Here is a 10,615-nt window from a genome sequence, read left to right as displayed (position 1 = left end):
CTCGGTACAAGACATTATTACTGGTAGCAACCCTACCACACTCCGTCAGGCAATCGAGTTATCAGCGACACTGACTGAGTCGCAGATTCGAAAGAATAAATTACACAGGAAGGGTGACAAGGGCAAGAAACAGTCGTCTGACAAGGAAGATAGCAAGAAAGGTCAAAACAAGGATGGAAAGGATTCTGGTTCATCAAAAAGGGCATAGAAGCATAAGGCTTCCCAAAACTATGCTGTCACTGCCCAAGCTAACCAGGCAGCTCCCAACCAACCCGCACAGCCTCCAGCAAAGAAGCCCTATTCAGGAAGTGCACCTTTGTGCAATAGATGCAACAGTCACCATCAGCCGCAACATCAGTGCCGTTTCTGTACTAACTGTGGGAAGTCAGGTCATCTTGCCGATGTTTGTCGGTTTGCTTAAAATCACGCAGTTCAGAACCCGGCTCAACAAGTTGCTCAGCCTCCTTCTCAGCAACAGGGTCAAGCTGCACGACCACAATACCCACCAGGTGCTTGTTATAACTGTGGGGATCTGACCCATTACAGCAGAAATCGGTGCCCAAGGCTAGCCAACCAGAATCAGAATGCCAATCAGAATCAGGCTCAGGCTCGAGGTTGAGTCTTCAACATGAACGCACAAGAGGCACAAGCAGATGATAATGTGTTGAACGGTACGTTCTTTATTAATAATCATCCAGCATCTGTTCTTTTTTATTCGGGTGCCGCTAAAAGTTTTGTGTCGTTATCTTTTGAACCATTGCTTCGAGTGTCTTGAACGAAACTAGGTAAACCATTGACAGTAGAAGTGGCGAGCGGTGAACCCATTGTTCTTGATTCTGTTCTCCGCAACTGCCAGTTGAACCTTAACAACCATCTTTTTCCTATTGACCTCACGCCTATGCAACTTGGAAGCTTCGACGTTATTGTGGGTATGGATTGGTTATCTAAGCATCGCGCAGAGATAGCTTGTTCTGAGAAGATTGTTCGTGTGCCGCTATCGACAGGCGAGATCCTACAGGTTCGTGGTGAGAAGCCTGCCGGTGGTCTCAAACTTATGTCTTGTTTTAAAGCACGGAAGTATCTACGGAAGAACTATGTGGCTTTCTTAGCACATGTTACAGCAGATAAAGGCAAAGGTAAGTCTATTTCAGATATTCCTGTCGTTCAGGATTATTCTGAAGTTTTCCCTGAAGAGTTACCTGGTCTACCTCCAGCACGCCAAGTCGAGTTCCATATTGATCTCGTGCCTGGTGCAAATCCCATTGCCAGAGCTCCATACCGTCTTGCACCGTCTGAGTTGCAAGAGTTATCTAAGCAACTTCAGGAGCTCTCTGATAAAGGTTTTATCCGTCCTAGCTTTTCACCTTGGGGTGCTCCCGTTCTTTTTGTCAAGAAGAAGGATGGATCTTTTAGGATGTGTATCGATTATCGTGAGCTTAACAAGCTCACCATCAAGAATCGATATCCCCTACCTCGCATTGATGATCTCTTTGATCAATTGCAAGGCGCTTCTTATTTTTCAAAGATTGATCTGCGATCTGGATCATCAACTCCGTGTGCATGAAGAAGATATTCCAAAGACAGCATTCCGCACTCGTTATGGGCATTATGAGTTCACAGTCATGAGTTTGACTAATGCTCCTGCTGTTTTCATGGACTTGATGAATAGGGTCTGCAAGCCTTATTTAGATAAGTTCATCATCGTTTTCATTGATGACATTTTGATATATTCTAAGACGCGAGCCGATCATGAGCAACATCTTCGTCTTACGTTGGAACTCCTAAAGAAAGAACAACTTTTCGCCAAATTCTCCAAGTGTGAATTCTGGCTTAAAGAAGTTCAATTCTTAGGACACATTGTCAACGAACAAGGTATTCATGTAGATCCCTCCAAGATCAGTGCGATTAAGGATTGGGATACACCTACTACTCCTACTGAAGTTCGTTCTTTTCTTGGTCTAGCGGGTTATTACCGCCGCTTCATAGAAAATTTCTCGAAGATTGCAGTTCCTCTAACTGCTCCAACTCAGAAGAGCAAGCCATTTGATTGGGGAGTCAAACAAGAGGAAGTGTTTCTGACTTTGAAACAAAAGCTTTGCGACGCGCCTGTCCAAACATTGCCTGAGGGCAATGATGATTTTGTCGTTTATTGCGACGCATCTAAATTAGGTCTTGGCTGCGTCCTGGTGCAAAGAAACAAAGTCATAGCATACGCATCAAGGCAGTTGAAGATACATGAGAAGAACTACACCACTCATGATCTTGAGTTGGGTGCAGTTGTCTTCGCTCTTAAGATTTGGAGACACTATTTGTACGGTACAAAATGTGTGGTTTTCACAGACCACAAAAGTCTTCAGCATATCTTCTATCAGAAAGAGCTCAACATGAGGCAACGACGTTGGGTTGAACTTCTAAATGACTATGACTGCGAAATTCGCTACCATCCTGGTAAGGCGAATGTCGTGGCCGATGCTTTGAGTCGCAAGGAACGTACTAAGCTTCATTGTGTTCGTATCCAATCTGTTATTCAAGCTCAATCCGATATCCAAGCCCGTATTTCTCAGGCTCAATAATCTTGTGTTTCACAAGGTTTGATGGATAAGGAATTTCCTTATCACATAACTCCTGCTCTAGAACTGAAGGACAATGGATCGTATTACTTCATGGACCGTTTGTGGGTTCCGAGCCAAGATAATCTTCATACCCTGCTTATGGATGAAGCCCATAAGTCTCGTTATTCTATTCATCCTGGCTCAGATAAGATGTATAAGGATCTTCGTATTCAGTATTGGTGGCCTGGTATGAAGAAAGACATTGCCTTATACGTATCAAGATGCCTTACTTGTCTTAAGTTTAAGGCTGAACATCAGCGTCCTTCTGGGTTATTGGAGCAACCAGAGATCCCAGTTTGGAAATGGGAAAACATTACTATGGATCTCATTACTAAACTTCCGCGCACAAAGAAAGGTCACGATGCCATCTGGGTAGTTGTTGATCGTCTTACTAAATCAGCGCATTTCTTGCCAATCCGTGAGGATTTTTCGGCTGACAAACTTGCTCAAATCTACGTGGATGAAATTGTAGCTCGACATGGTGTTCCTTTGAACATCATTTCTGACAGAGATGCTCGTTTCACTTCTCATTTTTGGAGAACCATGCAATCTGCTATGGGGTCTCAACTGAATCTGAGCACAGCTTATCATCCGCAAACGGATGGTCAATCTGAAAGAACAATCCAGACACTGGAGTATATACTTAGAGCTTGTGTGATCGATTTTGGTGGTAGTTGGGATTCACATCTTCCGTTGATTGAATTCTCCTACAACAACAGTTATCACTCCAGCATCAACATGGCTCCTTTCGAGGCTCTCTATGGTCGAAAATGTCGTTCACCAGTCTGCTGGAATGAGATTGGCGAGGCTCAACTTACTGGACCTGCCCTCATTTTAGAGACAACAGATAAGGTAAAGAAAGTTCGTGATAACCTTCAGACAGCTAGAAGCCGTCAAAAGAGTTACGCGGACCTGAAACGCAAGCCCTTGGATTTTTAAGTCGGTGATCGTGTATTACTTAAGGTCTCACCTTGGAAAGGTGTGATCAGATTTGGAAAGAAAGGAAAACTTGCACCTAGATACGTTGGACCATTCAAGATCGTCGAAAGAAACGGTAAGGTAGCCTACAGACTTGAGTTACCTCCTGAACTTGGAAATGTTCATCCAACCTTTCACGTGTCCAATCTCAAGAGGTGTTTAGCTGATGAGAACCTCCACATACCGCTTGACGAAATTCGTGTTGATAAAACACTGAAATTTGTTGAGAAACCGGTGGAAATCATGGAATGTGAAGTCAAGTGGCTTAAACGCAAGCGCATTCCTTTGGTCAAGGTTCGCTGGGAATCTAAGCGTGGACCCGAGTTTACTTGGGAACGCGAAGATCAAATGAAGGCAAAATATCCACATCTTTTTCCACGAGTTTCCTCTAAATAAATTTCGGGACGAATTTCCACAAGTAGGGGAGACTTTAACATTTGTGCTTGTAATCATTATGAACAGTTCTATTATCAATAAAACAATGTTATTTGATCCTAATGTTTGTTTGGTTGTGTTTTACATTTTTCATGTTTCGACTTTTGTTCGATTTTAAACTCTACATCGCTTTCTGGAGAATTATACGCAAACTGGTGCGTAAACGTACTCAGTTTAATGCGACAAATACTCCGGAACGTCAACATATACTCAACATACCTTAAATAATCTTTACATAACTTAGAAATAAGTTTTGAAGGCTTTGGTATGGCAAAAACAAGTTAATCCGCTTACAGGGACTAAACTTGACAAACTGCGAAAGTATGCCAATTTGAACTGTAACAAACATTCCGGAACATGTCCATAAGTTAAACATATGATAAATATCCTTTACATAGCTTAGAAATAGGCTTTGAGGGGTTTTGTATGCTAAAACAAACTTTTGGATCATTCAGGGGCTAAAAGTGTCAAAAAGTGCACAAGTTTGCACTTTCGCGCATAACTTACGTTCTGAATACATCCGGACATCCAAAAATTTATGTAAGCATCCTAATATTATGCCTTAGTGTTTGGCATGAGAAAAATCCATTCGTCGCGTCATTTGGATCGTTTTTCGCGCTTATGCGCATTCCGTCGTAATTAACCGAACATCGCGATCGTAGGGCCAAACGAACCAACATCCGATATATTTTTGAGCATGTTTCATGTCCTCAATGTTTAGGCATCATTTTAGGGCCTTAAAGTTGGCTTTACGGGCCTTAGAAGTGTCGAAAATGGCTTAAAAATGCAACAGGGACCAAAACTGCCATTTCTGAAAGTTTGTGCAGATCAGACATGCCCAGGCGGCCCGCCTGGGTTTTGTCTGCATCCTAACGTGGGCCGCGTGACCCCTGCAGATGCAGAAACTTATTTTTGGCTGAAGATTGGCCTTTCAAACACTCCAAAGGGCAATGCCCTTTCACAATCTCAAGAGTTAAGGGTCATTTTGAGCCACCACAACATCTTGACAAGTGTACGCATAAGATCGTGGCACGATATTCAATAAACGATCCTAACGGCTTTGCTTTTCCTATAAATACCCCCCCCCCATTTGTGTTAAAACCCACAAAACTGATCAAAGAGCTCTTAGTTGATGCCATTGCTTCATACCTGAGCTCCTGGATCAAGTTTAGCTTTCGGGGACCCTTCGTAAGTGTTCTTTCGTTCTTTTAATCGCTTTCTAGTGCTAAAGTCAAACTTTGTTTGACTTTCTGCGTTGACCAGCCTATGGTCAACACGAAGTTCATAGGAACTTCATAACGTGAGCGTGATCACGATGGTTATAGTCCGTAGTGACTATACCTACTGATTACCACGTTATCTAGGCTCAGTGACGAGTCGTAGTTTCGGCCAAAATGCGCATTCTTGCGTATTTTGTAACCAAACTACTCGTGGGTATCAAAACCGTTTGTTTTGATAGCAAACATGTTTTCTAAACTTAGTTAAGCATGTTCTAACATGCTTAGCTCGTCACTTTTAGTATAGTGCTTGTATAGGGTCGTAAGGTAAGCGATCTAAACCATCGCTTATACTTTTGAACCCGACCCATTTGGTCAATCATTAGGGTCCGACCAAACACATTAGGTGACCATAGCTGTAACCTTCCGAGGTTATACCTTGTGGTCATGATGTTAGGCGTTCCAAACGCGTTCTACGCGAACGACGCGTTAAGGTAGCATAAGCTACCTAAACGGGTCGTGATGGGCCGTAAGCACTTAGGTTAGGTTTCATTTTAGTATGTAGGCTTTGTTAAACCATATTACACGAGTCTCCATACACGTTTGGTTTACGAACCCGCATACTATCCGATCCTTCCGATTTTGGTCCGGTATATTAATATAGCTACCTATTAGGTGCCGTTTGATATTCCGTGATCTCTAGCATTATTTCGTTGTTATACAAGGACTTCAAAGCAATCTCAGGTGAGTACATAGAACCCCATCTTTTACATGTTTTCGAGGAGTCAATGTGAGTACATTGAACCCCTCTTTTACTGTTTTCCAAACTGTTTTGGGGTGAAACACATGTGCCTACTTGTTACTTTCATGCTTTCTATGTTTTCACATCATATACCTGCTATGTTCGTTAGTACATTATAGTACATGATTTCATTACATTTCATGCTATGTATGCCCATTGTGTGCGTACTTAGTACAATTATTCATCACATGCCTACATTTCAGTATGACATTTGGGTTGTTTAACATGGAACAATACATTCATTAACATTAGCTACGCCATTCGTTAGTAGGTAGTGGTACCGTAGGAATTGACAACTCCCGTTCCGGACATCCTAGGTTGGTTTGGATGAAAGGAATGACCGAATTCGATATACATAACTTAGATAAACCTTTAATTTGTTTAAGGGTTTATCGCCACAGTCTCAAGGCTTGGATATATGCATTTTCACAATACCGCATAAATGTTTGTATCAGTATAGCATGCATTTGTTCCACAAAACATAACTTTGATTTAAACCATGTTTTACTTCAATACCTTGTTTTTGTGCATTTTTTCATATGGTTTAGTTGATACATTTCACTTACCATACATGATATATTTTGGGTACACATTATATGATCTACATTAAACATAAACATTTTGACATTGATATACACATTTGGTGGTTTACATTGAACATAGACATTTCGATATGGTTTACACAATAACACTTGACAACTGATTTATACATGAACAATTTACATGGTGGTTGGTTTGGGTAAATGGTTTGAGTAGCGTGGCGTATGTAATATGATACAAACATGGTGGATACGCCGCTGGTACTTCCTATATATAAATGCTTGTATAATATTACATATCGTAGCGTTATCTAAATCATTTCAGTTTAGACATATTACGTTTTACACAAATAACATATTCTTCACAAGACATTATTTTTACAAACAACTTATCTTATACAAACTCATTTTTACTAGGTTATTCATTTAACCTTACATTATTCTCTTATTTATACATATCATCTGATCTTATCGTTTTTCATACGATTTACGAAACAAAACAAATTACAAGGTTCATGACTGACTGTTATTAAACGTTTCTTTAAACTCAAGTCATGAATCCCATTTTCACAAAACCTATGTATCTCACAGGCATTTTTTTGCTGACGTACCTACTTTCACATGTGTTTTCAGGAGCTATCGCTTAGGATGATGATTGTTATACTAGGGCGGACCTGTGCCTTAGAGACATAAAAGCGAAGATAGACTTAGTTAATTATGTTATAAACTCTTTATTTCCTGTTTGAAGACAATGTAACACGTTTGTTGATAAATAAAATGTAACATTAATTTCCATGGTTATGAAATAATTAATTCTGTCCCAACACTCCCCGGCGTTTCCGCCGCGGTTGCATGTTATACGCGGCCGGGGTGTGACAGAAGAGTTGGTATCAGAGCCAATGGTTATAGGGAATTAGGTTATTAGTAATGCTTTGACCTAGACTATAACTTTCTAGGACCCTAACACAAGTTATCTTGTGTTTAGATTTTAAAACATGCACTTCACCTATCCTTAGGTGATAACCACAACGAGAATTTCGATTCCGAATCCGCTTTGAAAATTAATCATCTGTTCTAGGATGATTGATTACTAGGTTTTGAACCCTCTATTATATGGTTTTGAACCCCTTTGGATTTTCAAAAATCTCGTCAAGGTTTTCGGGTTTTAATAGTGTGAACACATGCGAACTGGAAGAGTGAATGCTTGTACCCTGAGTTTTCTGTCTAAGGCTAGAGTGTTCGTACAAATCCACATAATCGGACCAGTCACTCTTACCTGGGAACTCTTGGGGTGGGTGTTCACTTATAGGCGAACATGTCTTCGCGATACATTATTTTTGACCCACTTACTTTGACTAGACATTACGTGTCGCTTGTTTGCTTTGCGATGCGTAACCACCATCTTTGCTTTTGTTGATTGTGTTTCATTTCATCCTCTTCATCCAATCATCTCACTCGTTTCCTTTCATGTTTTCCTCTTTTAGAATGCCTCCTCGACGCGAAAACCAGATAGCTACTGCCGAGCTGGCAGAAATTATTGCACAGCAGATGGCTGCTCAATTCCCAAATCTCTTTGCTCAACGGAACCAAACCAACAACAACAACAATGCTCCATGCAACTTCAAGAACTTTAACTCGGCTAAACCACTCAAGTTTAGTGGTTCTGAAGGAGCGACTGGGCTTCTTCAATGGTTCGAGAGCATCGAGAATACTTTTTGCCACGTGCAGTGTCCGGATAATCGCAAGGTCGAGTTTTCTTCGAGCGTGTTTCAAAAGAGAGCTCTTACATGGTGGAATGGGGTAATGAGAGACCGTGGTGCAGACGTTGCTCTAGCACAGACATGGGCTGAACTAAGAGCTCTTATGATGAGAGAGTTTTGTCCTCGTCATGAACAACGAGCGTTGGAGAAGGAGTTTGATGATTTGAAACAAGATAGTGGCGAGCACAGGGCATATACTGATAGGTTTGAGGAGTTGAGTCTGCTTTGCCCGACTATGGTTGCCCCACTCGACAAGGCTATCGAAAGGTACATCGACGGCCAACCTGACTCGGTACAAGACATTATTACTGGTAGCAACCCTACCACACTCCGTCAGGCAATCGAGTTATCAGCGACACTGACTGAGTCGCAGATTCGGAAGAATAAATTACACAGGAAGGGTGACAAGGGCAAGAAACAGTCGTCTGACAAGGAAGATAGCAAGAAAGGTCAAAACAAGGATGGAAAGGATTCTGGTTCATCAAAAAGGGCAAAGAAGCGTAAGGCTTCCCAAAACTATGCTGTCACTACCCAAGCTAACCAGGCAGCTCCCAACCAACCCGCACAGCCTCCAGCAAAGAAGCCCTATTCAGGAAGTGCACCTTTATGCAATAGATGCAACAGTCACCATCAGCCGCAACATCAGTGCCGTTTCTGTACTAACTGTGGGAAGTCAGGTCATCTTGCCGATGTTTGTCGGTTTGCTCAAAATCGCGCAGTTCAGAACCCGGCTCAACAAGTTGCTCAGCCTCCTGCTCAGCAACAGGGTCAAGCTGCACGACCACAATACCCACCAGGTGCTTGTTATAACTGTTGGACAACCGTCTTCATCTTCTGATGGAGAGAATATGTGCAAATCTCGTTGCCTCTTTCGGAGTCGAAAGGTTAACAAAAGACTTTGTGTAGGACCCTTTTGTTTCATTTTCACAAGTTGAGTTATTCCATTTGTTTCTAGCACACAAAGGATATGTTTCCATATCACTGTCACTTCCTCTTAACAGGTCACCTTCTTCCTGTGACCGACTCGACCCTTCCCAGGCTCAAGAAAGTTCCCTATAATAAAAACTATTTATGATTAATACATACTAAAATGTATAAATAAAACGAATACAAAGAAAATCGATACAACTCGAAAGGAAATGGGTCAAATAAGTTGATTGGGTCAAAAGTTATCCAAGTTGTTTTCAAAGGTTTAAAACCTCCTGAATCACTTTAGTTATTAAAACTATTTGACTAAGTTTAGCAATCAATATACTTTTACAATCTTATCTATTCATCATTTATTTATAAAACAATAAAAATGAACCCATATTCTCGACTACACCAACTCAACCAGACCCGTTCAACTACCCACTTGCTAGATAGCACGTTATACTAATCCGACCATTTTGAGTAAAAGTTTACCTGCAGGACCCGTTTTAACATCAAGAGAAGCACATTCTCTAAAATTTGATAAGACCATGTATCTTGATTTCACTTCATTATTACACGAATCATAAAATTATCACTTCTAAAAGTTGCTTTTTCTTAAGACATAGTCATCAGCCTCCTTTGCAATGTCTGTTCCAGCCCCAATTGCCTTGCCAACGTCTATTGCAGCCAAGGTTGGGGAGTCGTTGTGCCATCACAAACCATAGCCACTATGCTTCTATATTTTTGTAATTAGCAGATGACGTCAACTTTCCCGGCTGGAAAAACCTTTACCCTTACGTCTTGAATAGTAGCCTACAATCAAAATGTGATTTCAACACGCTATGTTAACATGTTGATTTGGTTAAGCTTAATCTCGAACATGTTAAATGGGTCAAATTGTGTTTACATAGTCAACATGAAGAGCAAACAAACCTCTTATGGAACAGGTCTAGCAAGAGGCGAATTGTCTCTGGTAACCATGATAGATCGGACGCCCATTTTGAAAAGTCCTTCAACAACAACAGTTGCTTCTCTTTTATAGGATCTACAACTTAACACCGATGAGTTCAGACATCATATGCAACCAATATCCCAGTCTTCGCTTTTCTTCATGATCCACCACCACACTTTCAACATCGCTTAAAATATTAACCCCTCTCAGCCAGAAAACGTTTGTTTCCAACCTGTTCAATATAATTGCATACAAGCAACATCTACATAATCTTCATTCAGCAATATGGTAATTCCTGACATGAGCGAAATCGACACAAACCAGTCTCGAAAAGAATCAAATTTTGGGTTGAGACTTGTGATGCCTAACCCGTTTAATAAATAGCACATGTTCAAATTGATCTATTTG

Source organism: Helianthus annuus, chromosome 17 (genome assembly GCF_002127325.2).
Source record: "Helianthus annuus cultivar XRQ/B chromosome 17, HanXRQr2.0-SUNRISE, whole genome shotgun sequence".
NCBI lineage: Eukaryota > Viridiplantae > Streptophyta > Magnoliopsida > Asterales > Asteraceae > Helianthus > Helianthus annuus.
This window is presented reverse-complemented; position numbering follows the sequence as displayed.